General features: G+C 35.7%; 2 long non-coding RNA genes across 4 annotated transcripts; both read left to right on the forward strand.

Moving 5' to 3' along the window:
• Positions 1–20,011: 20,011 nt before the first annotated feature.
• LOC141594363 (uncharacterized) lies at positions 20,012–24,358 on the forward strand. Of its 2 annotated transcripts, XR_012522149.1 has the most exons (5): positions 20,012–20,240; positions 21,021–21,248; positions 23,323–23,432; positions 23,808–23,975; positions 24,294–24,358. It is a non-coding gene; the product is annotated as an uncharacterized LOC141594363 (long non-coding RNA). The 2 variants fall into 2 exon arrangements; XR_012522148.1 differs by lacking the exon at positions 23,323–23,432.
• Positions 24,359–24,735: 377 nt separating this feature from the next.
• On the forward strand, positions 24,736–27,259 carry LOC141594364 (uncharacterized). Of its 2 annotated transcripts, none has more exons than XR_012522151.1 (5): positions 24,736–25,125; positions 25,338–25,472; positions 25,562–25,613; positions 25,743–25,859; positions 26,896–27,259. It is a non-coding gene; the product is annotated as an uncharacterized LOC141594364 (long non-coding RNA). The 2 variants fall into 2 exon arrangements; XR_012522150.1 differs by having other exon boundaries at positions 24,982–25,125; positions 25,736–25,859.
• Positions 27,260–27,724: the final 465 nt, after the last annotated feature.

Consider the following 27,724-nt stretch of genomic DNA (forward strand, 5'->3'; position numbering starts at 1 on the left):
TGCTCGTCGTGCGAATTCACTATCCACCCTCGGAACAAGCACGCAACAAGGGCGCGGAAAAAGATTGAAGTCGGCTAAACAACGAGGCCATTGAAAAAGCGGCCAAGCCAAAGAGGCTATGTGCATACCGCAAAGAAAGAGTTACCCACGACAGAGAACATGCCCTCTTCGCATATTTGGCGTAGCCGAGAAAGCACTAAAAAGAAAAAGTTTGATCTTGTTATGATGTTACAAAGTAACATTGTGACCTTAGCAATAATTAGTAGGATTTTGTGTTCTTTGTGACAATAATATGTCACAAAGTAAAAATAAAAAGTAGAATTGTATGTTCTTTGTGGCAATAACATGTCACATAAAAAGTCATTCGATTTTCCTACATCATAGTTAACATTTTATACAAAGACTTACAACATTTTATACAAAGCAATAAATATTGTTTTAGGACCATTGTCCGTCTCGTTTTAGGAGCATATTTCCTAAGTTTTCAAAGAATGATGTTATACAATTTGTTACGATTTGTTTTGTTTAAGGAAAAGGGTTTAGGGTTGGATTAGGCGGCTCGCGGCGGTTCCGCCTAATCCAACCCTAAACCCTTTTCCGTCCCGTTTTAGGAGCGTTTTTCCCCAAATTTAAATCCCGTCCACGACAGGGTATCACCCGTCCTTCCCTAGGGTTTAGTTTTGGTTTTACTGTAACACTGTTGTACTACGAACAACCTTTGTTTAAGGAAAAGGTTTAGGGTTGGATTAGGCGGCTCCGCGAAGCGGTTCCGCCTAATCCAACCCTAAACCCTTTTCCGTCCCGTTTTAGGAGCGTTTTGCCCCAAATTTAAATCCCGTCCACGACAGGGTATCACCCGTCCTTCCCTAGGGTTTAGTTTTAGTTTTTTCGCACCACGATTTTTTAAGGAAAAGGGTTTAGGGTTGGATTAGGCGGAAGCGGTGCCGCCTAATCCAACCCTAAACCCTTTTCCGTCCCGTTTTAGGAGCGTTTTTCCCCAAATTTAAATCCCGTCCACGACAGGGTATCACCCGTCCTTCCCTAGGGTTTAATTTTGGTATTACTGTAACAACCTTTGTTTAAGGAAAAGGGTTTAGGGTCTGATTAGGCGGCTCCGCCAAGCGCTGCCGCCTAATCCAACCCTAAACCCTTTTCCGTCCCGTTTTAGGAGCGTTTTTCCCCAAATTTAAATCCCGTCCATGACAGGGTATCACCCGTCCTTCCCTAGGGTTTAGTTTTGGTTTTACTGTAACAACCTTTGTTTAAGGAAAAGGGTTTAGGGTTGGATTAGGCGGCTCCGCGAAGCGGTGCCGCCTAATCCAACCCTAAACCCTTTTCCGTCCCGTTTTAGGAGCGTTTTTCCCCAAATTTAAATCCCGTCCACGACAGGGTATCACCCATCCTTCCCTAGGGTTTAGTTTTGGTTTTACTGTAACACTGTTGTACTACGAACAACCTTTGTTTAAGGAAAAGGGTTTAGGGTTGGATTAGGCGGCTCCGCGAAGCGGTGCCGCCTAATCCAACCCTAAACCCTTTTCCGTCCCGTTTTAGGAGCGTTTTTCCCCAAATTTAAATCCTGTCTACGACAGGGTATCACCCGTCCTTCCCTAGGGTTTAGTTTTGGTTTTACTGTAACAACCTTTGTTTAAGTAAAAGGGTTTAGGGTTGGATTAGGCGGCTCCGCGAAGCGGTGCCGCCTAATCCAACCCTAAACCCTTTTCCGTCCCGTTTTAGGAGCGTTTTTCCCCAAATTAAAATCCCGTCCACGACAGGGTATCACCCGTCCTTCCCTAGGGTTTAGTTTTGGTTTTTTTGCACCACGATTTATTAAGGAAAAGGGTTTAGGGTTGGATTACGCGGCTCCGCGAAGCGGTGCCGCGTAATCCAACCCTAAACCCTTTTCCGTCCCGTTTTAGGAGCGTTTTTTGACAATTTTAAACATAGTTACATAATCATTGTTCAATTTAATATACCACAATTCTAATAGTAAATTGGACAATGAACCGAATTAAGATGTCATTCATTAAAAACAAGTGTTACAAACACTGATTACAAACGAAATACTTAGAAACAGTAACAGTAGTTAACTTAAATATAAGCTGTCACACAAAGAAGCATAAATCGTAACAATAAAGGAAATATTAAATCTTTTACTCCTTCTTAGTCGTTTATTCACGGGAGGAGAATGAACATTTGCTTTCGCCCTCTAGCAACTCCCTTTCGATTATTCCCGTAACCTTCCATCTCTTCAATAGCTTTGACAACAAGAGGCCACTTCCTGTTAATCGAAGGGTTGAGTTTAGCATATGACTCCCTAAGAGCTGTAACATGAAGGAGAAATTGACGGTCTAAATCAGTTTCAGTGTATTTCTTCAGCGTATTTTCTTCTAGCTGTTTCCCAATACACTTGTTTTCCGCCATCAGAAACTTGATATGAGCTTCAGCATTGTTCAAGTCATTTTCAAGCACTTGTACTCGTTCTACCATTTCTATTACCTTACTATCAGATGATATAACCTGCTCAAGTAATGAATCTCTATGCCTTGTCATTTCTTCCAGTTCAAACTTGGTGTCTTCTAGTTTCCTTTGAATTCGTTCCATTTTCTCTTACTGCAACAAAAAAAAACCTATTAAAACAGAAAAATAAACTGTTTTCCCTAAATTAGAGAAAACAAAATCTATTTATAAACAAACAGAAACTGTTTTCCCTCAATTAGAGCAAGGTAGTCATATAATAAATGACATTTTAGCAACAGTTGTAATATTAAACCATCCATAATCTTTATAGATATTTAATATTACAAAAGATTAAAAAAAAATTAGACATGAAAAACCTTTGAATTTGTCTTGACTTATTTTTTTTGTTTAGAAAATGAAGTGTAAATGTTGAATGAAAATGAGATTATTTATAGATAATTGAAAAAAACAGAGCAGTTTTAAAAAAATAAAAAAAAAAAAATAACTGCCTTGAAACATGTCACTTTGAACAAAGTGCAAAACTGTTTTAGAAAGATAACTGCTGCAGATTGTAGAATTCAAAGCGTCAAAACCGTCTGTTACAGTAACATAATTGTGTTTTTTTAAAATGAGATTATTTATAGATAATTGTGAAAAAACAAAACAGTTATTTTTTTAAAAAAAAAAATTAACTACTTTAAAAACCACTTTTATTAACTGCTTTGAAAACTGTTTTTAAATGATGATTGATGTTAACCACGTGCATGTTCCCTATAATTAAGTCCAGTTATAAATGATGCACAGAGTGGAGAATTCAAAGCGTCAAAATCTTTTATTATAATTTTCATTTATTACTATCACAGTGTTACAGTAACATTATTTTCATTTTGTCTCGACTTTTTTTGTTTAAAAAAAAACACTAACATTTTAAAAACTGTTTTCAAAATTAAATGCTTTAAACAAACAGTTAATTTTTGAATTCCAAAAGACAAAATAAGACATGAAATTTATCCAACCCATGTTTCGTATTCCCTATGAAGTGCAGTTATAACAGCTGCAAGATTGAAGAATTCCAAACGTCAAATTATGTTTTCTCTTTTCACTCTTGAAATCACACTTTATTAAAGATAACATAGTTAATGAATTCTGCATATAATAAGTTTCACATAAAGAATAAACTTATTTGTAATATATTCCAAAATATTCGAAAATATGTTCCACTTTGTCTATGACATGACCACTATTACGTTGTTAAAGTAACATTGTTTTAGAGTACATCACTTGATTTTCACTTTAAAACGAAGTACAGGCATTTCGGTGTTGAGTGGCTTCGGTTCATTCTCAATCGGTGGTTCTTTGTCTCACAATCCATCTTCCGTTGCCTTCCCTTTGAGCATTCTAGCGGCTTCCCTCCTTGCGCCTATATCGGCCGATTGTTTTCTTTGATTTTTGAAGATTTCAAGCGTCAACAATTCAGCCCGTATTTTGTTGATGTCACCATGAGCAAACATGCAGCAATTTGGGAAGCACATGCCCGCCGATAAAAAGTGTTGTTGAGCAAAGAAGACTTGTTTGCATATCCCAAAAAATTGGAGACGGTTGTCATAGTGATACAGGCTGACTCTTCAAATACGGAAGCCCGTTTTTGCCATTTAAACTTCACATTTACCACACGGGATAGCGGAGCATTTCAGTTACCCTCACGTCGCCCTTTGTGTCCAGGTAGTCACTCATGCAACCGGCCCGTCGAGAAACAGTAACATTAATTTCCTTTTACTATCAATTAAGAAATCGAGTAATCAACAATGTTACAAAGATAGGTGTAACAAGAACATGAAACAACATAATAATGTTACAAAGATACATATTATCGTAACATCGAAATCGAAATCAAATCGTAAACATACAATTCGACAACTCGGGGACTTATGCCATTGCGATGTCGTAAGTGAATGAAGACTCCCGGTTAGCATACGATTGATTCGTCGATCACACTAATCTCTTTGTTGAGGAAATTAATACACACAGAAAAGTAGTGATAGCCAGCCAAACAAGGTATAAAAATAAGTTCGGCATCAAGTCTGTAATTTGCCTTGCTCGCGTTGATGAAATTATCCCAAATTTCAAACAACTCGTTCTTTATATCGATCGTTCACTATCCTCCCGCATCACAGCCCAGTAGAGCATCTTTGTAGTTTTTTTTAAAAAAATGTAAGGGTTAGATTTCCCTTGTAAAAGAATCATATGTTATTGAACAGAAGCAGACATTTAACACCGATGCAACTTACCATGTGACCTAGTCCTAAGTAAAGTATGGTTGGCCTGCCGCTCTTGTGCCTCTTTTCTTTGTTCTCGACATAATTCAAGAGTAGAGACCAAAGCATTCAAACACCATCCAATTTGTGTGACTCCTAGGACGTAGTGAGAGTATATCAGCTCTTGTCAACCTCTTGTTGTCTCCAAACGCAGCCAGGATCTCACTGTTACGTAACCATAAGAGTCGATTACTCAAGAGTTTTCGCAGAAAAAAGTGTAACATAAACAGTGTTTAAAAACCACTTTTACGGAAACGAAGGTAACAAAGAACGCTTTCACAAAGAACAACAAGTATTTTACCTTTTGTGGAAGTCGATATCATCCATAAACGCATAATCAAGAACGTGCCTTCTCGATTAGTTGTCTTTGGACAGCAGCTTCGATTTGCTCTCATAAATTCAGTGACTAGGAATATATCACCGTCAATTTCACCGTGACCTAGAGAACGACCCATAGCATCATCTTTATGAAATTTAAATATTATCTCCTCATCTTCAGCAATTGCTCTAGGAGAACGCTTGTAAGCAACCGACTTCACCCTCGGCTGTTTGGGCTCTTCCTCCTTTTGTTTTTCCCGTGGCTTCTTTGTTTTTTCCTCTTCCTTTTTTTCCTTCTTCTCTTCCAGCCTTCTTTTTGCAAAAGTGACTTTTCCTTCAAATTGTTCCCTTTCATTCCTAAATTTTGATATCCTCCTTGCACCTCTTTTCGTACTTGATTCAAGTCGCTAAGAACAAGTATTGCACATATTTCAACACGGTACAACATTCTTTTCCGTTCATCCCCATTTCGTAGAGTCAAAAACCTTCCCGTGTAGAAAGCCATGTGCATCATCATGAAAACCCCACAATCCACATTTTTTGCAATGCTCAGCCATTTAAATTTCACATTTCAAGTGGGAAACTTTCCACTTTGGAGCCTTTTGCAATTTGCATTTCTAACAACATTTTCCCCATGATATTTGCCTGCACAAAAAGTAATATCATATCGTATCTATGTTTGTAACAATGATTGCCAAATTTTTTAATGGAAATTTAAAGGTATAACATTGTTCCGTAAGTAGAGAAACTTACCGCATTTCTTGCCATTTTTGCTTTTCGGGATCTGGCATATAAGGGTTTGTTGTCTAGGTAGTCAACGGTTTTCGACATGAAATTTATGCAAGCACGGAAAAAGTGGTCCTCCAGAATGAGTGGAATGAATATTGCAATTAAGCGGATATATATCATTGCTAAACAGAACTTCTATACACTCTACTTATATAAGAATAAAAAAATTATTAACGGTAATGTGGTTTACCATATCACATCGAAATTGGTGGACTCGGGTTGTATTTGATCCCCTTTGTGTGAAGGACAACAAACCTTCACTTTCTAAATGTCCTGTTTTGAACGGGTTTTCCAATGAGACATAGTTGCTAATGCGTCCTACAAAAATAAATATAAATACAAAGTCAATAAACATTATAGAAACACAAAATCAATAAGAATAAAAATTTATTTATTACAAGAATATACTGATTGACCCAAGCCCATGAAGATCCTCAATGGTGTATCACTTGCTACCTTTCAGGAGATGAGGTCATTGAGCAACATTGACCAACATTCAGTCACCATTATATAAATAAGCTCACCAGGAGCCAATGAAATTAAATCTTCCCTTGGAATGAAGTGATACTTCCCATACGAGATAAGCCTTTCCCTGTTGGACAATGAGATGTAATAGTCAGAACACCTTTTAATAGAGTAACGGTTTAACAAGAATAACTATTCGGTTGAAACAGTATTCACTTGCAAAGTAAAACGTTTTGTTTATCACAGTGCAAGAGTAAATAAAGTACTCACGTATCCGAGAGGTTCTCGTCATCGTCGATAAAACAATAGTCAATTGTTTCTTTCCTAACTTCAAGAATAGGCGCCATTATCTCCTTGTGTTTTATCATACTCTTGGACACAAGTGTTAGATCCGGAGCCGGTAGGCCACATTCGATTGTGCGGCACCGTAGCGAGGATCCATCACGCGCATCCAGTCTTGATTGTTTCGACATGTAACAAATAGTGGTCGCCGATATCTTCGTCGTAATTGTCATACAGGATCTCATCACCGCAATCATCGACAATATCAACTTCATCATCGTCGTCATCTTCTCGCTACCCGACCTGCACTTTGAGTAGTTATTGGTTCTTCTTCGCCAACTGTCTCTCATCATCGGCCCTCACCGGGTTTTTCTCCTTCCTCGCCTTTTTCATCATTCCCATCGGCGTCTTCATTACCAGTTGCTTCATCCTCCTTATTGTTATCTTCGTTTATATCGCCAAAGATTGTCTTCATCTTTATCATCATCGTTCTCTTCATCCGGTTTTTCATTCCCATCATCCTCTTCTTCATCTTTATCGTCATCTTCCTTTTCATTTCCCTCATTGGTTGGTTGGTCATCAACTTTGGCCGATGCATCATCATCGGCCTCTTCCTTGTTATCTCGTGGCACAAGTAATTGAATTGAATATAAATTACTAATGTTTTTCGGATCAACAATGCCTCATAGTTATACTAACGCAGTTCATATCAAATTTGCTACTTCAATTACCTTGAGAAGATCCTTCTTCACCGCCTCCTCGTTGGGTTCTCTTCACTTGGCCCGATGCATCATCTTGCCTCTTCCTTGTCATCTGTGTAGCAGATAATTGAATATATATATCATAAACTTCGATAAAACTACGACACAAGAATAACGTTACTATAACATTGTTACAATAACAGTGCTAACAGTGTTACATCAGCTAATACAACGAGTGCAAATAGATTTCTCTATTACCTTCGAGAGATCCTTTTTCAGCTTCCTCATTGGCTGGGTTGTCTTCAGGCTTACCTGATTCATCAACTTCCGCTTCTTCCTCGTCATCTGTGTCACAGGTAATTGGATTCAATATATATTAACAATTTTTCTTTGAACCAAAAAAGGCACAATAGATACACTGTAAATTTCTGTTAAAATTACGTCACAGTAACATTGTTACAGTTACATCCTCTGACACAACGAGTTTAAATAGATTCCTCAATTACCTTCAGGAGATGCCTCTTCACCTGCCTCACTAGTTGGGTTATCTTCAGGCTGGCCTGATGCATCACCTTCGGCCTCTTCCTTGTCATCTGTGTAGCAGATAATGAATGAAAATATATTACTAAATTGTTTGTTAAAAAAGCACCCAAAAGAATAAACAGAAAGCCTATAACAGCATTACACTATTACCTTCACCAGATCCATCTTCCGCTCGCTAGTTGTTTTGTCACCCCGCCCCGACGCATCATATTCATCAACATCATCGTTTTCATCTAAAAGGAAAGTAATTGATTATTAGTAATTATTTGTAAAATGAAAACTCTACAACAGCGATCATGTAACAGTGTTAGTGCAAGTGATTAGATTATTGTAGTATTGTTACTATATTACCTTCATCAGATGCATCTTTATCATCCTCGCCACTCCCCTCTTTGTCGTCTTCATTTTCTTCTTCTTTATCATCCTCCTCCTCTTCATCTCCGTCATCCTCTTGACCTTTGCCAGATTCATCCTCTTCATCTGCATCATCGTCTTCATCTGCATCATCCTTTTCCTCTGCATCATCCTCTTCATCTGCATCACAATTAAGTAATTGAATATTATATTACTAACTATTAATATATATAAAATATTACAGTAACAGTATTATTGTAAAACTATAACTAAACGTAATAACAGTAACACTGTTACTCGATCTATTACCTTCACCAGATTGGCTTTAAGCATCCTTTACATCCTCCTCTTTTCCTCTTGGTCTTCTTCCTCTTCATCCTCCTTTTCCTTTTCATCCTCTTCATCGTCTTCCTCCTCATCGGCAATTTCTTCAACGTTATCTATGTCCGTGCCACCCTCTTGAAGCCTCTTGTTTTTAAGACGACTCTCAACATCGCCGCCATCGTCATCCCCGTCCTCATCATCATCCTCTGCATCATCAGTCCCGTCATCATCGTTGCCATCATCAGTCCCGTCCTCATCATCACTTTCCACTCCGTCCTCCATCTCATCTTGCCTGTCCTCGTCATGAACCTCTTCATCCTCTTCATCATCTTCTTCATAATGTTGCTCACTTAAACTGCTCAATACTTCCTTTACCAGGGATTCTGACTTAACTGTCCTAGGACTTTTCTCTGTTGGAAATGGTTCCAACTTCCTACCGACTTTGGACCTTGTATATACCGGGAAGTCATTCGCCCTCCTCTTCAACGATTCAACCTTTCGCACAACATCTTCGGCATATTTAAGGTATTCAGGCTTTAGTGGTGATTTTTTTCGCTTTGATTCGAAAACCTTCGATCGCCGAGCAAATCTCTCGTGAACAAGGTTGGAATCCCTTCTATACATCAGCAACATCAGGTCGGTCTCCTAAGTCAATAAACCGCAGAAAGAAATTAATTAGATACCAGATTTGGGGGTTGTAACAATTGCAGACAATTAAATTTATAAAAACAACTCACATCAACAACTTTTTCCTTCAACTCGGCATCTGTTTCAATGCCAGGAAGCTTCTCCATCAAGATGTACTCCCTTCCCTCACTACTCTTAAGAAAAAGCGCCTCGTCATCCTCACCTTCATCGATTCTCGCTCATATTATTTACGAAACATATTAGTAATTAGTAATTAATATTAATAATTAACAATATAGTAAGGTAATGATAATGTTATTACAAGTAAAGCCATTACAAAGAACGATATTACGGTGAACATATTACGGTGACGATATTACACCGACGGTGCCACATTACCTTCAAATTGGGATCCTTGCCAAGGCAAATAGGATAGACAGGTTTCGACATCTCATCGCTCCTCGACAACCAATCTTTCCTTCGTCTTTGACTCTTTTTGAAAGACTTTCATCTGTCCAATCTTCGTATCGAGGTAAGTCGGTTGGTTGTACTCGCCATGGAACTCAAACCGGTGAATGTAGGCCAACAACAGCACCACAATACACCCACAAAGACACTTAACCGTCCCTGTCTTCAACCCCTTGACACCCTCAACTACCTTCTCATAGACATACTTTGACCAATTAAAACCTTTTATTTTTTCAACATCGTCCCTGACCTTCAACGATCTGAAATCAACGAGAATAATTTGGAGTCGGCGCTAAAAAAGTGGAGAGCGCATAAAGAACGAACATCTGCTTGAACTCATCACCGCAGCCACCCTTGTTATTCTTAAACCAACTAGTCACCAAATCTAGCTTGATGTTCTGTGTTGTAGAGATGTTGAACTTCCTTCTCCATTTGTTTTTTAACTCGGTGTCCTCAAGCATGGGATCCGCGACCGTCGCGTCGGTCACCACATTATTACCCTTCACCGGTAAAAATAGGTCATGAACATCATCTTTGTGACAAAGACAAACTCCTCTGTTTGATTACATGAACCTTCAAACTGTCGCAATCAAAAGCCTCAACAAGCAAGTCGTTAGCCGGAAGGGACTACGATATATTCATCTTCAATAGTCCTCCAAAACCAATTTCTTTAATGGCTTTCTTTTGCTTTACGGTAAACTTGCTCATAACATCGACCAACGACCGGGCCCCGCACTTAGTTGGGTATTTATCGCCTGTATTAAGGAAGTGTAAATTAGCACCACCGCTTAAACAGTTTGACACTATTTTATGCCAACAAACCAAAAGAAGAAAGCAACAAAACAAGGATACAATAAAGGTGTTCCGTAAAACTTTGAAACTTTAAACAACTCAACACGACGAACAAATAAATCGGTAGAAAGGAGAACGGTAACACACATTAATTGCTCATTTATTACAAATTATTAACCCTAATTTTGAATCGAAAAACTAGAACGCAGAAAATCAATTACTCACTTCGAGCAAAACAATTAGGCTAAATTTATTACGAATCAGTATAATCGACACAAACAACAACAATAACAACAAGAACAACAACAACCTAATTTTTTAATGGAAAATTAATTTCCTTCTAAGATCAATTAACAAACAAGTATAATCGACAATGTTACAATACATCTGTTACAGTAGCACTTAAACAGCATAAAAATGTTACAAAGATAGGTGTTTCTTGTAACAATGAAAGCGAAATCTGAAACTTTAAACATACAAGTTTTGGCCACTAGAAAGACACATACTTTTTTAAGACCTCTTCTTTTTCAGCCTTCACCACCGTCTTGGTTGGTCTCTTCTCTGTTTTAGCCCTCTTCGACATTTTGAGCCGACGCTCGAGTCATCCGAAACCTCATAATCTCTATCACTTTCATCTTGGATGACATGGGCTTATCTCTAGGTCTCTTTTTTGTTACTCGTAATGGTTTCTTTGTTTCTGCCACCTTTTTTGGCACTGCGTTTGTCGGTTTTTTACGGACACCTTCACGCTCTCTTTCTTGCTTACTAGCTTTTACGCAATTGGCTCTTTTGCCGCCGAAACTTTCTTTTTTGGTACAACCTTCTCCGCCATCTTTTGTTTGGGCACCTTCTTTGCCACCTCTTTCGTCACCAACTCGCAGATTTGGCCGTTCTTTGTTTTTGGGGTCGACCCTTTGTTACTGATAACTTTTTGGGCACCTCTTCTTTTGTCTCCTTTGCAACCGATTTTGATTGCTTAGTCATTTTGCCTTTGACGTTGGCACGATTCTTTGCCTTTTGAGGAGGTGCACTTGCTTGCTTCTCAATGGGCACCGATTGCTCCTTCGACAACACTGGTACATCATGCGACGGCTTTTGCTTTGCCTTCTTACTCGGCACATTGGTTTCTTTTTTACTTTTCTTTGGATCGGAACATTCGCACTGCTCCTTTGGTATCTTCTCTTTGGTGGCTTAATCACCTTTTCAGAGGCACCTTACTTTCCTTCACCGGCACCTTTTTTGAAGGAGCGGGTGATGCCTGGCGTAGACTCTCTGTAGGCACCTTCGTCGCCTTTTCACCATTTGTAGGATTTGAAAGCTTTTCGGTCGCATCTTCTTAGTCGGCTTTGGCAAGTTCTCTGTCGGCACCTTTTTGCTCTGTGGCTTCTCTGATGCGGCCACTTTAGCCTTCTTAGTGGGAGCTGATTTCTCAGGTACCTCTTCTTTCCTGACATTGTTATTTTCAAAAATTAAAATCAGAAGTTTACAATAACAATATAACAGACAACAATTAAATTGAAAAGGAATGATGGTAGTCAAATCGTTGAAGAAATGACAAATGGAATACGAATAATGGCGGTCGAATATTTTTTTAAAGATCAATTGATTCTGTTTTACTGTAACAATGAGACAATATATCATAAACCCTAATAGTAGTGACTTGCGGTCGAGCAAAGATTTGTAGACACATACTCAGATGCATGAGATGCTTCGACTTCCTTCTGTGCTGTTGGTTTTGATGGCTTCTGTGTCGGCACCTTTTTGCTAGGTGTCCTCTCTGATGCTGCTACTTTTGCCTTCTTCGTCGCAGCTGATTTCTCGGGCACCTCCGCTTTCCTGACATTGTTTTTCCAAAAATCAAAATGAGAATAAGATTAAAAATAAATCAATTACAACTACTACATCGATAGGTAATGATCTTTGCTCTTTAAAAGGATAGGGGTAGTATACGTTTATTATTCGTATCGATTGTTACAGTAACATTGTTAATGTATATATGTTGAGAAATATTATAAACTTCAGGAAAAGGGACATTTCATGCAAATCACTAACAACTCAACACAACGAAGAGTCATAGGGACATACTGATCCGCATGAGATGTTTCAACGTTTTTCGTTCTTTGGCATTTTGGAAGGCTTCGTGTCGGCGCTTTTTTGCTCGCATCTTTTAAAGCTTCCACTTTAGCCTTCTTCGACAAAGCAGATTTCTCGGTTACTACGCGCTTCCCGACATTGTTTATCAAAAAACCAAAACAGAATAACATTAAAACTAAAACAATTACAGCTATTAAATGAAGTAGAATGATGGTGGACGAGTCGACAAAGAATGTGGAATGGAACAAGAATGATAGTATCCTCATAGAATGAGACAAGAGTGTTACAAAGTATTGTCAAACAATTGTTTTGATATAAAACTACGATAACATCGTTATTCTGAAGCAATTCTTTGCTCTTGAAAAGGATAGGGGATACACTTTTACTACGATAGTGTTACAAAGAACATTGTTAATGTAGATCTGTTGAGAAATATTATTAATTTCGGGAAAAGGGACATTTCATGCAAATCACTCAAAGACGACGAAGAGTTATAGGGACATACCGATCAGCATGAGATGCTTGACGTTTTTTGTGCCGACGGTTTGGAAGGCTTCGTGTCGGCGCTTTTTGCTCGTTGTCTTTCCGATGCTTCCACTTTGGCCTTCTTCGACGTCGATTTTTCAGTACTACCTCTCGCTTTCCCGAGATTGTTTATCAAAAAACCAAAAACAGAATAACATTAAAACTAAAACAATTACAAACTATTAAATCAAGAGGAATGATGGTGGACGAGTCTTAGAAAGAATGTGGAATGGAATAAGAATGATAGTATCCTCACAGAATGAGACAGTGTTACAATATTGTCAAACAATTATTTTAATATAAAACTACGATAATCTTATTATGTAAGCAATTCTTTGCTCTTTAAAACGATAGGGATACACTTTTTTACTATGACGGTTTTCTGATAATATTATTCTTGTGAGATTTGTTCGTAAATATTATTAACTTCAGGAAAATGAACATTCCCGCAAATCACAAATAACTCAACACGACGAACAAATAAATCAATTGAAAGCAGAACGGTAATACACATTAATTGCTCATTTATTACAAATCATTAACCCTAATTTTAAAGCGAAAAACTAGAACGAGAAAATCGATTACTCTCTTGAGCAAAACAGTTAGCCTAAATCAATTACAAAAACAACATTAACAACAAGAATCGTAATAACCTAATTTTTTTTGAAAACTCAATTTCTTTCTTCGATCAATTAATAAACGCTTCAAATCACTATAATCGAGACTAACAACAACAACAACAATAACAACAACAACAACAACAACAACAGTAATAACCTAATTTTTTACTGAAAACTCAATTTCTTTCTTCGATCAATTAATAAACGCTTCAAATCACTATAATCAAGACTAACAACAACAACAATAACAACAACAACAATAATAACCTAATTTTTCGCGGAAAAATCAATTTCCTGCTTTGAGCAAAATAGGAACCCTAAGTCGATGATTATTTGAAGAAAAAAGAGTATAATCAACACTAAAAACAACAACAATAACAACAACAATAAAGAAACAGCAACAACATGCAAGTGGCGAAATAAGTTTAAAAACAATATAATGAAATAGAGCGATTTTATACCTCTTCGTCATCTTCAAACGATTGTTCGAGTAAATATAATAATGATCTTCACTTGATTAGTGCGATTTTGCTTGATGTAATAAAATTTACGAAAAAAATTTATGGTTTAGTGAATTAAGCGCCAAAGAAAAAGAACGTGAAGCGGTTTCAGGGGAGATACGGTGCGTTTTAGAGAGAGAAAAGGAAGTGAATTTATGATGAATAATGAATGTGTCGTTCTTATTATATCAGCGCGCCTAGTTTTTTTTTTTTTTTTTTTTTTAAAATTAACACACGTGTCATAATCAGGACGGTTGGATCAATAAGATCCAACGGTTCTTATTGATATCTTTAGACTCATCTAAGATACTAGACTCGATGGGATCTTTCACTCTATATATATATATATATATATATATATATATATATATATATATATATATATATATATATAGATTTAGGATCCGGTGAGAACGATCACTCAGTGAGAACGGTGAGAACGCACTATATTCATGAGAATATATATATATATTCAAGGTACAATTTTTTTTTTTTTTTATCAAATCTCAGATACACTTTTGACTATCGTAGGTACACTTTTTACCAGAATTCTATATACACTTTTTAATAATGTAGATACACTTTTTTTATCATAGGTACACTTTTTTATCGTAATTCTATATACACTTCTTAATAATATAGATACACTTTTTTTTATCCTAGGTACACTTTTGTATCGTAATTCTATATACAATTTTAGAATATAGATACACTTTTTTTTTTCTATCCTAGATACACATTTTATTTGAAATCTATATATACACTTTTTTATATCCTAGATACACTTTTTATGAGCTATATTTAATGTATCTCATATCATAATTAACGTATCTAATTATATTTTTAATATTTCAAATAAATTACAAGCGGATATTATATTATAACCACGTACTAATCAAGCTCACGCATGCACAAACACACGAATTAAATCCTAAAATCACATTCCACATACAACACGAGATCAGATGGAACAAATTCAGGTCAACACCGTTTAATTTCCATTTTTACTCTGGAACTGAAGGGATCCCTCCATCTGTTTAATTCACCATCACCATATTTAATGTTAAAAGATATGTGCATTAGCCATGTTTAAGATTCCAAATAATTTATTTAGGTAAGATTTATGTCTAATGGGGCCCTCCACCATCAGCCAAAGCTTGTTCTTCAAATTCATCCGTAACTACCTATGTAAGTGGCTCTCATTGCATCCGCATCTAGAGAAAACAACATTCCAGGCCGTCGAAGACCGTTAGACACAGACCAACCAGAGTATCGCCGTCATATTGAGTCGATTCATGCAATCGAAACCGCCACAATTCAAGCTCAAACTCCATAATTGACACATTGGGAACCGAGCTCGCATCGATCGAACGAGTCTGGTAAGAAACTAATTTCCACATCTGCTGGGTTGTGGTAGCCGACGACTTAGACGTGGTTGTAATTGTCATTGAATTATTGTTGGAGGAGGTGGTGGTGGTGTTTGAAGGAGGTGGAAGTCAAAATCGGAGGAAGGATCATTAGATATGGACTTGGGGAAACTGGGAATTTTATGGATATGTGACGAGCTGGACTTGTGCCGGAATCATGGATGATCGTTGGTGTTTATGGTGGTGGTCATCGGCGGCAACAATCGGAGGAGGGAGAATCCTAATTTACGCTTTGTAAATCGGTAAATTTGGGGGCGGTAATGCTCACTGGTATCGTCGGAGATGCGCCGGCATCCTGGACGTTCAACGGTGATTCTCCGTCGTTGCTGGTGGTGGCCATTGGCGGCGACGACAGGTCATGAGTGGTATCGTCGAAGAGGTTACATCGGGAGCTGTTAGTTTGCAGAGGCAGGGAATATAATGTGTTTGTTATTAATTTTTTATATTGGTTTTATTCGTTCTCACCGTTCTCACCGAGTGTTCGTTCTCACCGGATCCCACCTCTATATATATATATATATATATATATATATATATAAAACTAGGTTGAAACGTTGTGGATGCTATATATAAAACTGGGTTGAAACGTTGTGGATGCGACATGTGTCCTATACAACCTTAATGACAAGCATTAATTACAGCTAATCATTTAATATAAGCATAATAAATGATGAATAAATCTCAACAAAATATTAATTATAGTTTAATAAATTTATTATAAAATTACATAAAAAAATTACGGTAATTTGATTCTAAATTTAGTAGAAAATTATTTTGATAAAAATTATATAATGTAAATAATTATGTTCATTGCGAAAAATGCCTTTAATTGAGTATAATTTTGATTATAATTATTGAAATATTTTGATATGTAGAGATGATTAAAGTAACTGTCTCACAATATTTTACATTTACGTAAAAAAATATTTTGAGAATGTTATAAAACTTAAATCATTAAATCCGGTATGAAAAATATATTTGGGAGAGTCATTGTTGTATTTATTAAAAATAGAACTTAAAGAAAACTACTAAGAGATACGTTTTTATAATATGAGAATGAAAAACATTAATTATATATATTGCCAGAAATTGAATACATATATGATTTTGATAGGTTTAAATAGTGTGATAATGAGTATGTATTTACACAGTAACACATTGTTCGCGAGTACATTTAAGTAATCAAAACAAAAGTAATGATTATTAAGTAATATATATAGTATTATAACCGACATGAAAAAATAGAAAACACATTAAAATTTTCTTTAATATCTTCAATTAAATATGTATGCGTCAAATATAAAATATTGATTATGACTAACTAAATATTACTTTAAGATAAATATTTTATATGTTATCTTTTAAATACTTTTAAGTTAAACCTCAAAAAAAAAAATTGAGAAAGTTCAACCTATTTTATTCACAGGTAAGTTATTAAACATCATTGTAAAAAAATAATATAATTGATAATTGTTTAAAAAAACAAAAGATGCAAATATCTTATATATATATGTTTGACACAGCAATTGCAACACACAATCAAAAGAATTGAATAAGTTGAGTTTGGATGCTATATGTTTGATACGGAGTACATAATTATCATACCGTTATACATAAAAAATTATAAATTACATAAAATTGTATTCACATCATTTTGAACAAATATTAACTGATTCGGGACATAATGTATCGTTAAATAATATAATTTGAGAACTCAATGTTGATCGTTGTGTTATTCTAATTAATTTTATTTTAATTAAATTGATATTAGATAAGTCACAAATTTATTTATAAAACGTTGATCATACATAATTAATTATCACTTATTAGTTTTAATAATTAAAAACGTATATATTTTATTTTAAAACATTGAAGTTAAACTTAAAAAAATAATTTATTTTTATTTATAAGTAAAAATATTTAAGATTATATATGAATTATATTATTTTTCTTCAATTATAATAATAAAATATTAAAACAGGCCGCGCGAAGCGCGGGATAATACCTAATATTTTGTATATTTAAGTTTTTACCTTTGTTATTTTGTATTCCGTACGATAATAATATTTAAAAGAAGCTCGACAATAAAATTTTCCGAGTTGTCTAATTTCTACTTATCAAAAGTTTAGTAACATCCAACTTTTTATCTCCATCGATTTCCGACTTTGCCGTCCTTGCCACCTAGGTAGCACGGACACTCCTCCTAACTAGCCGTCCCGTGTCCGACACCGTGTCCGACACTCGGACACCCGACACTCGTCGGACACACGCCTAAACATGTTATAGTTTACATGAGGAATAAATTCTCAAAAAAGATTGATTAAAAGATTTGTTTGGGTGCGAAATTAGAATTAGTTATAGTTAAGATCGAATTTTACCTTCAGTTACCTAAATTTAGTATCAAATACACTAAATTTAGAATCAAATATATTACAATAATAAAATCATACGTTATTTATAACCATAAAATATTTTTTTTATTAAATTTAAATAATTAATAAAAAGTGTCTAAATTTCATGGACGCCGTATCACGCGTGTCATCGTATTAAGTGTAAGTGTCGTGTCCAGTGTCAGTGTCTAGTTTTGGTGCTACCTAGCTTGCCACCACCATCAACCACATAACCAGTCTGATTCCTCCAGCGCAGGGTGGGGGGATAAGGCATAGCTGGACGGACAACGACAAGAGAAACTATAAAATCGGTTCATCGACAGTTGCCGTGTCAAAGTTATTCGCCACTTTTAAAACGTCAACTAATTGACTAGTAGTACTCGGACGTCTTAACAGACAAGCTCTTGAGTTTTAAGTCTCCATCACATTACATATACATGGCCGGCCATCTATCTATACGTTTACGAAAAAAAAAATATCATGATGACATAATTTCATAAGTAAATAATCAATTGAGTGTATATATAAAAATTACAAACCACTTCATCCATGATATGACTATAGGAGTACGTTACTTTGCACTCCTAAGTCCTAAGTGGGCGAAGTCCTACACCTCCAAAATTACTCCGTTTATTTTTTACTTTCTCCATTTTAATGAATTCTATACGTTTATTTTTAGGCATTATCTATATGTGGGGACTATCTCCAATACAACTTTTAATATAACATAAAATATAGTCATGTGAAATCTTATTTAAATTGTCTTATCGAATATATTATGAATATAGTGTTTTATAATTTTAGTAATATACTAGTAAAGCGTGCTACATCACGGTATTTTTTAGATGTAATTATTAGAGATGTTTACACTAAAGTACGAAGTATTAGTTTCAACTCATTTTCAGTTTGTTGAGGGGTCATATTGATAATATTTCGTATTAAAAGAAATAAAATAGAAAGATCAACACTGTTGATACGAATAAATTAATGAATTTTACTTGAATTATTTTGTCAACTTTATTTTAGAAAATAAACGTTAATTATAACATTGTATTCATTACAGGCATTAATCTCGTGAGATTTATATCACACCCGATAAAATATGTATTTGTAATAAATTTTATTCATATTTTAACTTAATACGTACAAAGATTAAGCCGAATTTAAACGTTAGTCATGAGTATTAATTTTTTTATATCATATTTTCGAAACTTTTGGATTAAAAGCCCTTAAAAAAACAATTAACAAATGTTATATTTCTTTTGTCCCATTCGTTTGTTTAGCTTTGATTATATAATCTCTCATAAAAAATAACAAAAGTTAAATAAATTACTGAGACGAAGGGGTTACGAACAACAAATTACCATTTCTAATTTAAAGTCGTCTTACCTTAAAAATACTCTTGATTATAGAACCTCTCACAAATATTATTGTAAAATATGTTAGGGAGATGGTTAATCTTTTTAAAATATCAGTATGTTATCTTTTTTATTTTATTATTTTGTAAAAATTATCAGTATCTTTGATATTTTCAAAGTGGGTCAACTCTCTCTATCAATCAATGCACTATTCTTATTTATTTAATGTGGGTCACTTTTTGTCAATTAAGTGAGTGGGGAAAAAATTAAGGAACTCCTAATCTTTTAGTTTAGTGCGGATGTAGCTAAAAATATAAACAAAAGAAAACGAGCATTGATATACGTTATAAAGTAATGTATAGAATTCATTGGAATAGATGAATTACTATTTAACCTTTTCCATATCCATACTCTTTAAAAAACCCAAAGATGGGTTACTGTTCCCAGCACAGTAACATTGTGCATTTCTGACCATTTTGCCCTTTCTTTATGTTTTTCTGACCATTTTGCCCCCTCCTCCTTTCATTCTTATATTCTTCTCCGTTCCACTTCATTCTCTCTGTCCTTTCGGGCCATGCATTTTCTCTATACTTCTTCTTCAGCCATACTTCACTCAGAAGGCTCAGTTTTCATTCTTCATCCTCTCAAATCGCTCCTTTTTTTTTTCCTGAGCCATGCATTTCTCTCTATTACTCATCTGCTGCTTTAGTAACTTCATCTCAGTGGTTCTCCATTTCATCGCCTTTACTCTCTTCCCCCATCTCTCTTCCATTTTCCTATTTGCATGCCTCGGATCGGAGGACAAGCGGTATTCGCGAGTGATTTCTAATAGTGTTGAGGACGGATGGTGGATATCTTCGTCTGAAGCGCTTTCTTCTCTTTCATCTTTATGTAAGTTAATAAATGAGTTTTAGTTCTTAGTTTTTATGTTGCTTTTGTTTACTAGGGTTTAATCAATGTGGTTTACGATTTAGGTTTCAATTGATTGTTAGAAGCTAATAAAATCGAACTGCCAAACGACGCCAATTAATTTCCTCTTTCTCATTTTACATCTATTTATTTTAATTTTCAGATTGGTTTCCGGTTGTATTATTTGGATGTTTCTGGGTGTTATGATTTTATTGAAGTTTGATCAACTAATTTGATGATATACATATGAGTTTGCGTGATGGTGGCTCCGTTGGTTGACTTGATTGGCTAACCAGATTCTTACGCCTGAGATGATTTTGAGGATTTAATCGCTAACCAGATTTTTACACCTTAAACCACGAGACATGGTAGCGAATTCATTGGTAAACGGGGTAAGGATATCAAGACGATTAACATAATGAAATCGCTTCACTGCCACGACCTGATCATCACTGAGAATTCCTTTGTAGACAGTTGATGTTCTTCCTTGGTCTACGATCCTGCTCTTACTGAACCCGTTAGTAGCCGACATTATATCTGACAGCGAGAACTTAATCGAACCCCTTTTCGACTCAATTCTTAGCAATAAAGCCAAATTCTTTTTCTTACCCCTTCCTGTAGGTTTTCCAAATAAATATACCGACAATAACAGCGAAAAAACATAGCACACTTGTAACTGTTACACATATGATAGTCAACAACCTTTCATTTTCGTCTGAAGAACGGCTTGAATTATGTTCTGACGTTAATATTGATTTGCAGCAATAGGAGCTGAAATGGTGTAGAGGGAGTTGTTTTAGAGCTATGATATGTCCGGAACTGCAAGTGAGAAACACGCTGGTGGAAGAGTACCGAACGGATTGTCGAATGGGCAGCGTTGTCAGTCGAGTGATGCATTAGCTGACTGGAGGTCTTCTGAGCAGGTTGAGAATGGTACCCCCTCGACCTCACCTCCGTAATGGGATACTGAGGACAGTGATAATGATGGAGGTAATAAACATTCGTGGCTGCTTAAATTTATGCTTAGTTCACTGTCTTTTGTTTCTTCCTTGAACCCATGCTTAATCAAGAGCCCTTCATAAATATGATTATTAGTTTAAGCAGACTACACGAAAAATCCACTACATTGTAGATAGGTGATGTGCTATGAAATTGAAAATTAGGAATGTCTTCAGAATTTGCAGATTAGCTGGACAATGTTCTTGAAATAAATTGTGAGGTAGACTCGAGAAATTGATTAATTCTAGCAATCAGGAACCATACATTAGTTGGCACTTGACAGCAACTAATTCAAGAGAAATGGGCTCTAAACCCGCCATACCCTTGTCCTCTCTCATGCGATGAACCTAGATATTTGGGATGTGCATAATCCGACTGTTGTTTATTTTGGTAATTGTAGGCAATAATGCTTTTCAAATTGCCTGGGGAACGAGATATTGGTATTTGTTTGATAGTGTGATTTACGCTTAATAGTATTTCCTTCATTCCTAATTGACTGTCCTCAATGACTCTTTGCAAAGACACTCTCATGTGACACAACGTAAATGAAAGGTTGCTAAAGATGAGAAGTAAATAACATATGTTCCAAATTTTGGGTTTTTCTTAACATAAAGGCACAGTCTTTCTGACACCAAATAGACTCTTTGTACTACAATTTGCATATTATGTTGCCTCATTCTTTTTCTTGGTTAATGCTTTCTTAGAGGATGACTTTCCGTATTGGCATTGTCCACTACTCCTTTTGCGCTAAGTTTCCTATAGTAAGAGAGTGGTGGTTGCGATGGAGGTGAGTCAGTTGTGAAGAGGAGCGGGTACCTTGGGCTCATCATACTCCAAGCACAAATAATAGTGTTATCTCGAATAATAGTGTCCCTTTGTTTTAATAATAATATAAACTTCCCTAAATTTACCTTCAGAGGGTCCTTTTTCTCACTGTTATCTCGAATTTGATGCAAAGTTCTCGGTTTTCTTCAATGGCGTTCAATTTTTGCAATTCAGGCGTTCCATTTCTGCAATTTCTCACACAGATATTAGGACTATGTCTGGTAGATGAGCGGGAAGGTTAAAGTGTTAAACAAAGTTTTCAAGGGGTTTGTTTTAATATTTTTCAATTTTCATTGACATTATGTTACTTTTGTTCTGTCATATTACTAATTTTTCTTACTTTTTTTCTTACTTTCTATTCACAACACTGCTACTTCCATTTTGAATCATTCCAAAATAATCATGTAGGAGTACTTTTTTCCTCTAACCATCCCAATGACTTTCTTCAAAAATTATCGAATAAGACCACATTCATTTAATATATTATCAGTAAGAGTGTTTCTATGCATAAACACCGTCTTTGTAAAACCGACTTATACAATAATCACTAAATTTTCTTACTTTCTTTTCACAGCAGTAAAACTATTGGTTTCCGGATAAACTCTACCCCAATTCTCGCTACATTTTATTATTCAACTAAATAAACCGGTTTCGAATAAAACAATAAAACAGTAAACAATAACAAAAATTAAACTTTTAGCTATAATCAAATACAATCAAATAAAACTAAACCTCGGAATGCAACAACCCATGATCATCGCTAGCATAACCATAATCACCATCATTCTCATCATCATCACCACCATCAATAAGTTCAGCAATATCAGATTCTTCATCTTCATCATCACCACCACTAAAATAATAATCTTCACTAGAATTACCATCATAAGCATCCATAAGATCATCATCGGAAGCCATACCTCTTAAACCCTAATTCGTCACTCCTACACACTCTTTCTCTCCTAAATTAGATAAAATTAATTAGGAATTAACCAAATTAGGGATAAATTAGGGTAATTGAGAGAGTTTAATTAGTGAGTGGTAGAATGTAATGGTTGGCGGTGGTGATTGAGAAAATAGGAGGAGAGACGAAAAGAGAAAAGAACTTCAATCAATCGTAATTTGTGCCACTTATTTGATGTGATTTTGCTTTGATTTCTGTCGTTTTGATCATTTAGATTTATATTCTTTTGGTTTAATTTATCCGCATTTGATTTATCACTTCTATTGTGTCGATCAGTACGATGTTTACAGTACTTGCTCGAGACTGGCCGTTTATTTACTTCTCCTGTCTTCAGGCTGCTGGTTCACCATCTTAACTGGTCTTAATTCTTAAGCAACGTTTTAAAGGTTTTCCCTTCTACTCAATGATTGTTTTAATCTGTAATCAAACACAAATGGATGCAGTTTTTGTTTGAGGTGCTCTGTTGATTGTTATTTCAGTAGAAATGGGCTAATATGTAATGTATTTGGGAGTTGAAAGGTTAGGAATTTGAACTCTATGTCTGGATAACCATGAAGGAAATAGTATAAGATAATGACGGCGCTAGGATTGTTGAATGGGGTGTCCGCAAGAATTAGGCAAGAATTAGGAAACTGATATCGAGGTTCAGAGTACAGTTCTAATGGGGTTTATACTTGATTAGTGTTAGATAGTAAAGAGTCTTTGGTTGTGTAATGGTTAGTTTGTTTGATGATACTGAGCTGATAATTCTCTTAATGTAGGGAATTTCCACATCAAAGACACTGTTTTTGGATGATGTAAAGTCGATCTCTTCTCCTCTGATACCAATTTCTGTAGGCAAGGCTGCGGAGAGTGAGAGTCAAGTTGAAAACTAGCCTGTGGAAACAAAGTTGGATAAGGTTCAAGCAGTTCTGAAGAGAATTAAGCAGGTAATGATGCAACTATTTTTCTTATCTCGGTGTGGAGTTGTGCTCGAAGATGATCATTCAACTTTTTTATGTAGAAGTTTTTTACAAATAGAATTTAGTTCAAGCAATAAACATCATCCGAAAGCACTGTCCTATTCCTTTTGTCATCCTATTCAAAAATCGAGATTACCACTAATTCACCATACTATTGGACAATTTTGTTTTGATTTAAATTGGAGATCTAGCAATCATGTGATCATCTGTTTTAACAATCTATTGTCTCATAACTGTCAATACCGGAACCCATATTATTAATTTTGTCTAACTTTTTTCTTTTAGAGGCCAAAGTAAGTAAATTTAGTTGCTGCTTAGGTTCGTGGAATGAGAGTTGAAGACGTATTATTACGCGCAGATGATTTGTGAAGTGGCTTTGTAAAAGCGTATCGGGTTTGTCTTCATCTAATCCTACGAAAACAATATTTAATGATATTAACATGAGACTTCCATTCGAGATATGTGAAGAGATCACGAATGCGAAATAGACCGCATATTAGCTAGGTTGAATAAATGGGCATGTCACACATTCTACAAACACTAATTTAGGTTTGGTCATAATATTATTATTATAAAATGATATTATTTATTCAACTATTTGTTCGTTTTGTGCACAGGTCGGCCAGAGAGAGATGCCGGTGAAGGAGGTATTTGCTCTCAGATTTAGACTATATTTGGCCTACGTAGTTGTTTTAACTCTTTTTTCATTCTTATCTATCAAATCTATGCTATATATCAGAAAAGGGGTGTTGATGAGAAGGGGCACGTTGCCAATCACGTGGAGATAGAACAGAATCAACAGATTACCTGTGAGGAAATCTGTAGTGAAGGCCCATACAATTATACAAATGTACTTCAGTTGTGCAGAACCGGAGTTTAATACCCCCTTTTCTGGTCACAAAATCCTTCATTATTAAATCCTAACCCTGACATAATATGTATGTGTGAATTTTCTTTGAGATAAATTTTTTACTATAGTTTGTATTTTGTTTGACCATACTCTACTTCAGGTATAGTTTCTGAAGAAGGAAGCAACAGTGACAAGGCCACAGAACTTCATTTCCAGAATCTTCGATTAAGATATGGAGATCCATTAATTATACTGAACCTCACTAAGGTATTACTCACATGACTGAATTAAAGCCTGCTACATTTCTTCTGTGGCAATCAGAATGTCAATATAACCTGAATCTCGTTAATTCCACCACCTGGATTTCTTCAAGTGGATGACGAAGTGGGTTAAGGTCCAACAAACTCGAACTCGACTCATTGTCATCTCTAAGCTAAATGATATATCTAATACATTTCATGGTGCCGTATGTACTGTAGGTGGATGAAGAACACCCTGGATCACTTCTTCATAATGCATTTAATAATGTTGTTGAGTCGCAGAGTGCATTAACAAGGATATGGATACCGAGAATCAGTTAAACTAATGGAATCTGGACCTTAGTACAGAGTTCTGTACGTAGGCTTTCCCCTTTTTTGTACTCTTGCAGAAAATGCCATTAGCATGTTCAGATAGTCATGACTGACCCATTTTTACTTTTCAGTGAAGGTTTTGATGTGCTTTCAAAACTGAAAGATCTGGCTACGATGATATGGGTAAGGTTCTTCTCTTGTCTGACTCCTCAATTAGTAAATTTGAAGGCATCTAAATGGGAATTACAATGGTGGCCTTGTAGAACAGTCTTAAATATACTGTGTTGATTGCTGCTTTTTATTAGTGTGTAGGTTAATAGGTTCAATGCGGGATAGGTGGACTACGCATCAGGCAGACAATAGCATCCGTCATCGGCGATGGTTTGCAGGCTGGCGTCTTCTGCAGCAAGCACCTATTGGGTAAATCCGGTAAAATATGATTTCATCTTTAAAATGAAATTGCAAATAATTGCTCAAGGTACTTTATGTGCTGAAAATGGCCTGTCAGATTGAAATCGTGCCATTAACTTTAACACCCAGAAACTCTGTTTATTCCTCAAAGCTTAGTTATAATCACAGGCTTTCTCTGGAATCTGGTCACTAGACAAGCGTTTTTTGACTCCTGTTCTTCCTATTAAACTTGTGACATCTGCATGTTTGTTTACCTTTGGGATGAACTCATAAAAATGTTGCTTTCCTACTGGCAACAGATTGACATTTATTTTGTGGAGACAAGTATTATAGGTCTCTAAATTTAAGCTCAAGAGTCTCACTGATGGTGCACTTGGCTACACAAAAATAGTTAGAAGGCGTTTCGCTTAGATTGTCTCAAATATGGTCAAATTAACACAGGGTTAATAATATTATTATACAGATAATATTGGAGCATTTAAATAGAATAGATCTCGAGATACTGCATTAAACGATAGGATAGCCTAATTTTTAAACGACTCCACAGAACTCGGTCAATAAATTACTGCATAATGACTAACTTCATGCCCTGCATTTTATGTAAAAATACTGATATACCGATCCATCACTGCTCGGCCATCTAATAAGATATAAGCTATATACTTGCATATAAGCTATGTACTACTTGCATATAGCTCATATCCAACATTGGTATTTTGCAAAGAACATGGTTTGTACTTGCATATATAATTGTTGTATTTAGTGACAGGCCCATATGAGGGAAGGGGAGAGGTGGGGAGATGGGGGAGTGTTTGATTTTACTCAATTGAGAAGGTACTCAGATTAAAAAGAATGGAGGGAGAGGGAAATGAGGAGAGGGTGGAGGGAGGAGTAGGGGGGAAGGAGGGAAGAAGATTCCAGTTTTATTTTGCCATTCTACTCATTATCGGGTGAAATCCAGTAAACTATGCTTCAGTTGTAGGTCGCTCTTTCCGTTAATAATCGGCTATAATATTTGGTGTTAAGTGATTCATTCTATTTATGCAACCTGCAGGAATACCAGTGACTATCATTATTTATGGAGACACATACAATTCGATGTTGATAGCAAATTCTACTTTAGTTCTTGTAAGTGATGACCTCTGATAAGCTTAATGACTAAAGCTTACTGTGTTATGTATTCGTTGATGAACGTCCGTGTAGTCGTTTCGTGTGGAAGGGAAGAAAACCCATGGTATATGTTCGGAAAAGATCGGCGTTCGTGTAGTCTGTTTGTAAAAAAAAAAGGCATTGTATTACGCCTTTGTGGCGTTGTCATTCTACCTTTTAATTTACGATTGTTGTGCTATACATATTTTGCATTAGGCATGGCGTTCTCAAGTATTTACGCCAAATTTGAAATAAATTATAGGTTTGTTCCATCATCTATAAATATATTTATATATAATGGACCACGCTCCTTTCTGTAGATGCACTACCGACTTACTTCCAATTAGCATTTCACCAAATTGGGGATCGGGCGCGGTGCAACAACTAGTATATATAATCAATTTTCCTGTATTTTTCCACCTTTAGGGGGTATAATTTCCTTTTATTTGCCTTACTTTTTGCTTGTACATAAGGGTGATACTAAGACGAGACAGCCCGCGAGCAGTTTGAGCTCGGCTCAGTCAAAACTTCACCCGAAAAGCTCGCGAGCACTCGAACTTGTGTGATTAAATAATATCTTGCTCCTTGTTTTATAAAAATAATTTATCATGATTATATCTTTGTATCACAATATTAAATATTCTCACTGATTTGACCAATATTTTTATATGTAAACTTCGAATACTATTAGTGAAAATATCGAAAGAAGAAAACAAAAATAAATTTAGCGATAA

The sequence above is a fragment of the Silene latifolia genome, chromosome 8 (genome assembly GCF_048544455.1).
Source record: "Silene latifolia isolate original U9 population chromosome 8, ASM4854445v1, whole genome shotgun sequence".
NCBI lineage: Eukaryota > Viridiplantae > Streptophyta > Magnoliopsida > Caryophyllales > Caryophyllaceae > Silene > Silene latifolia.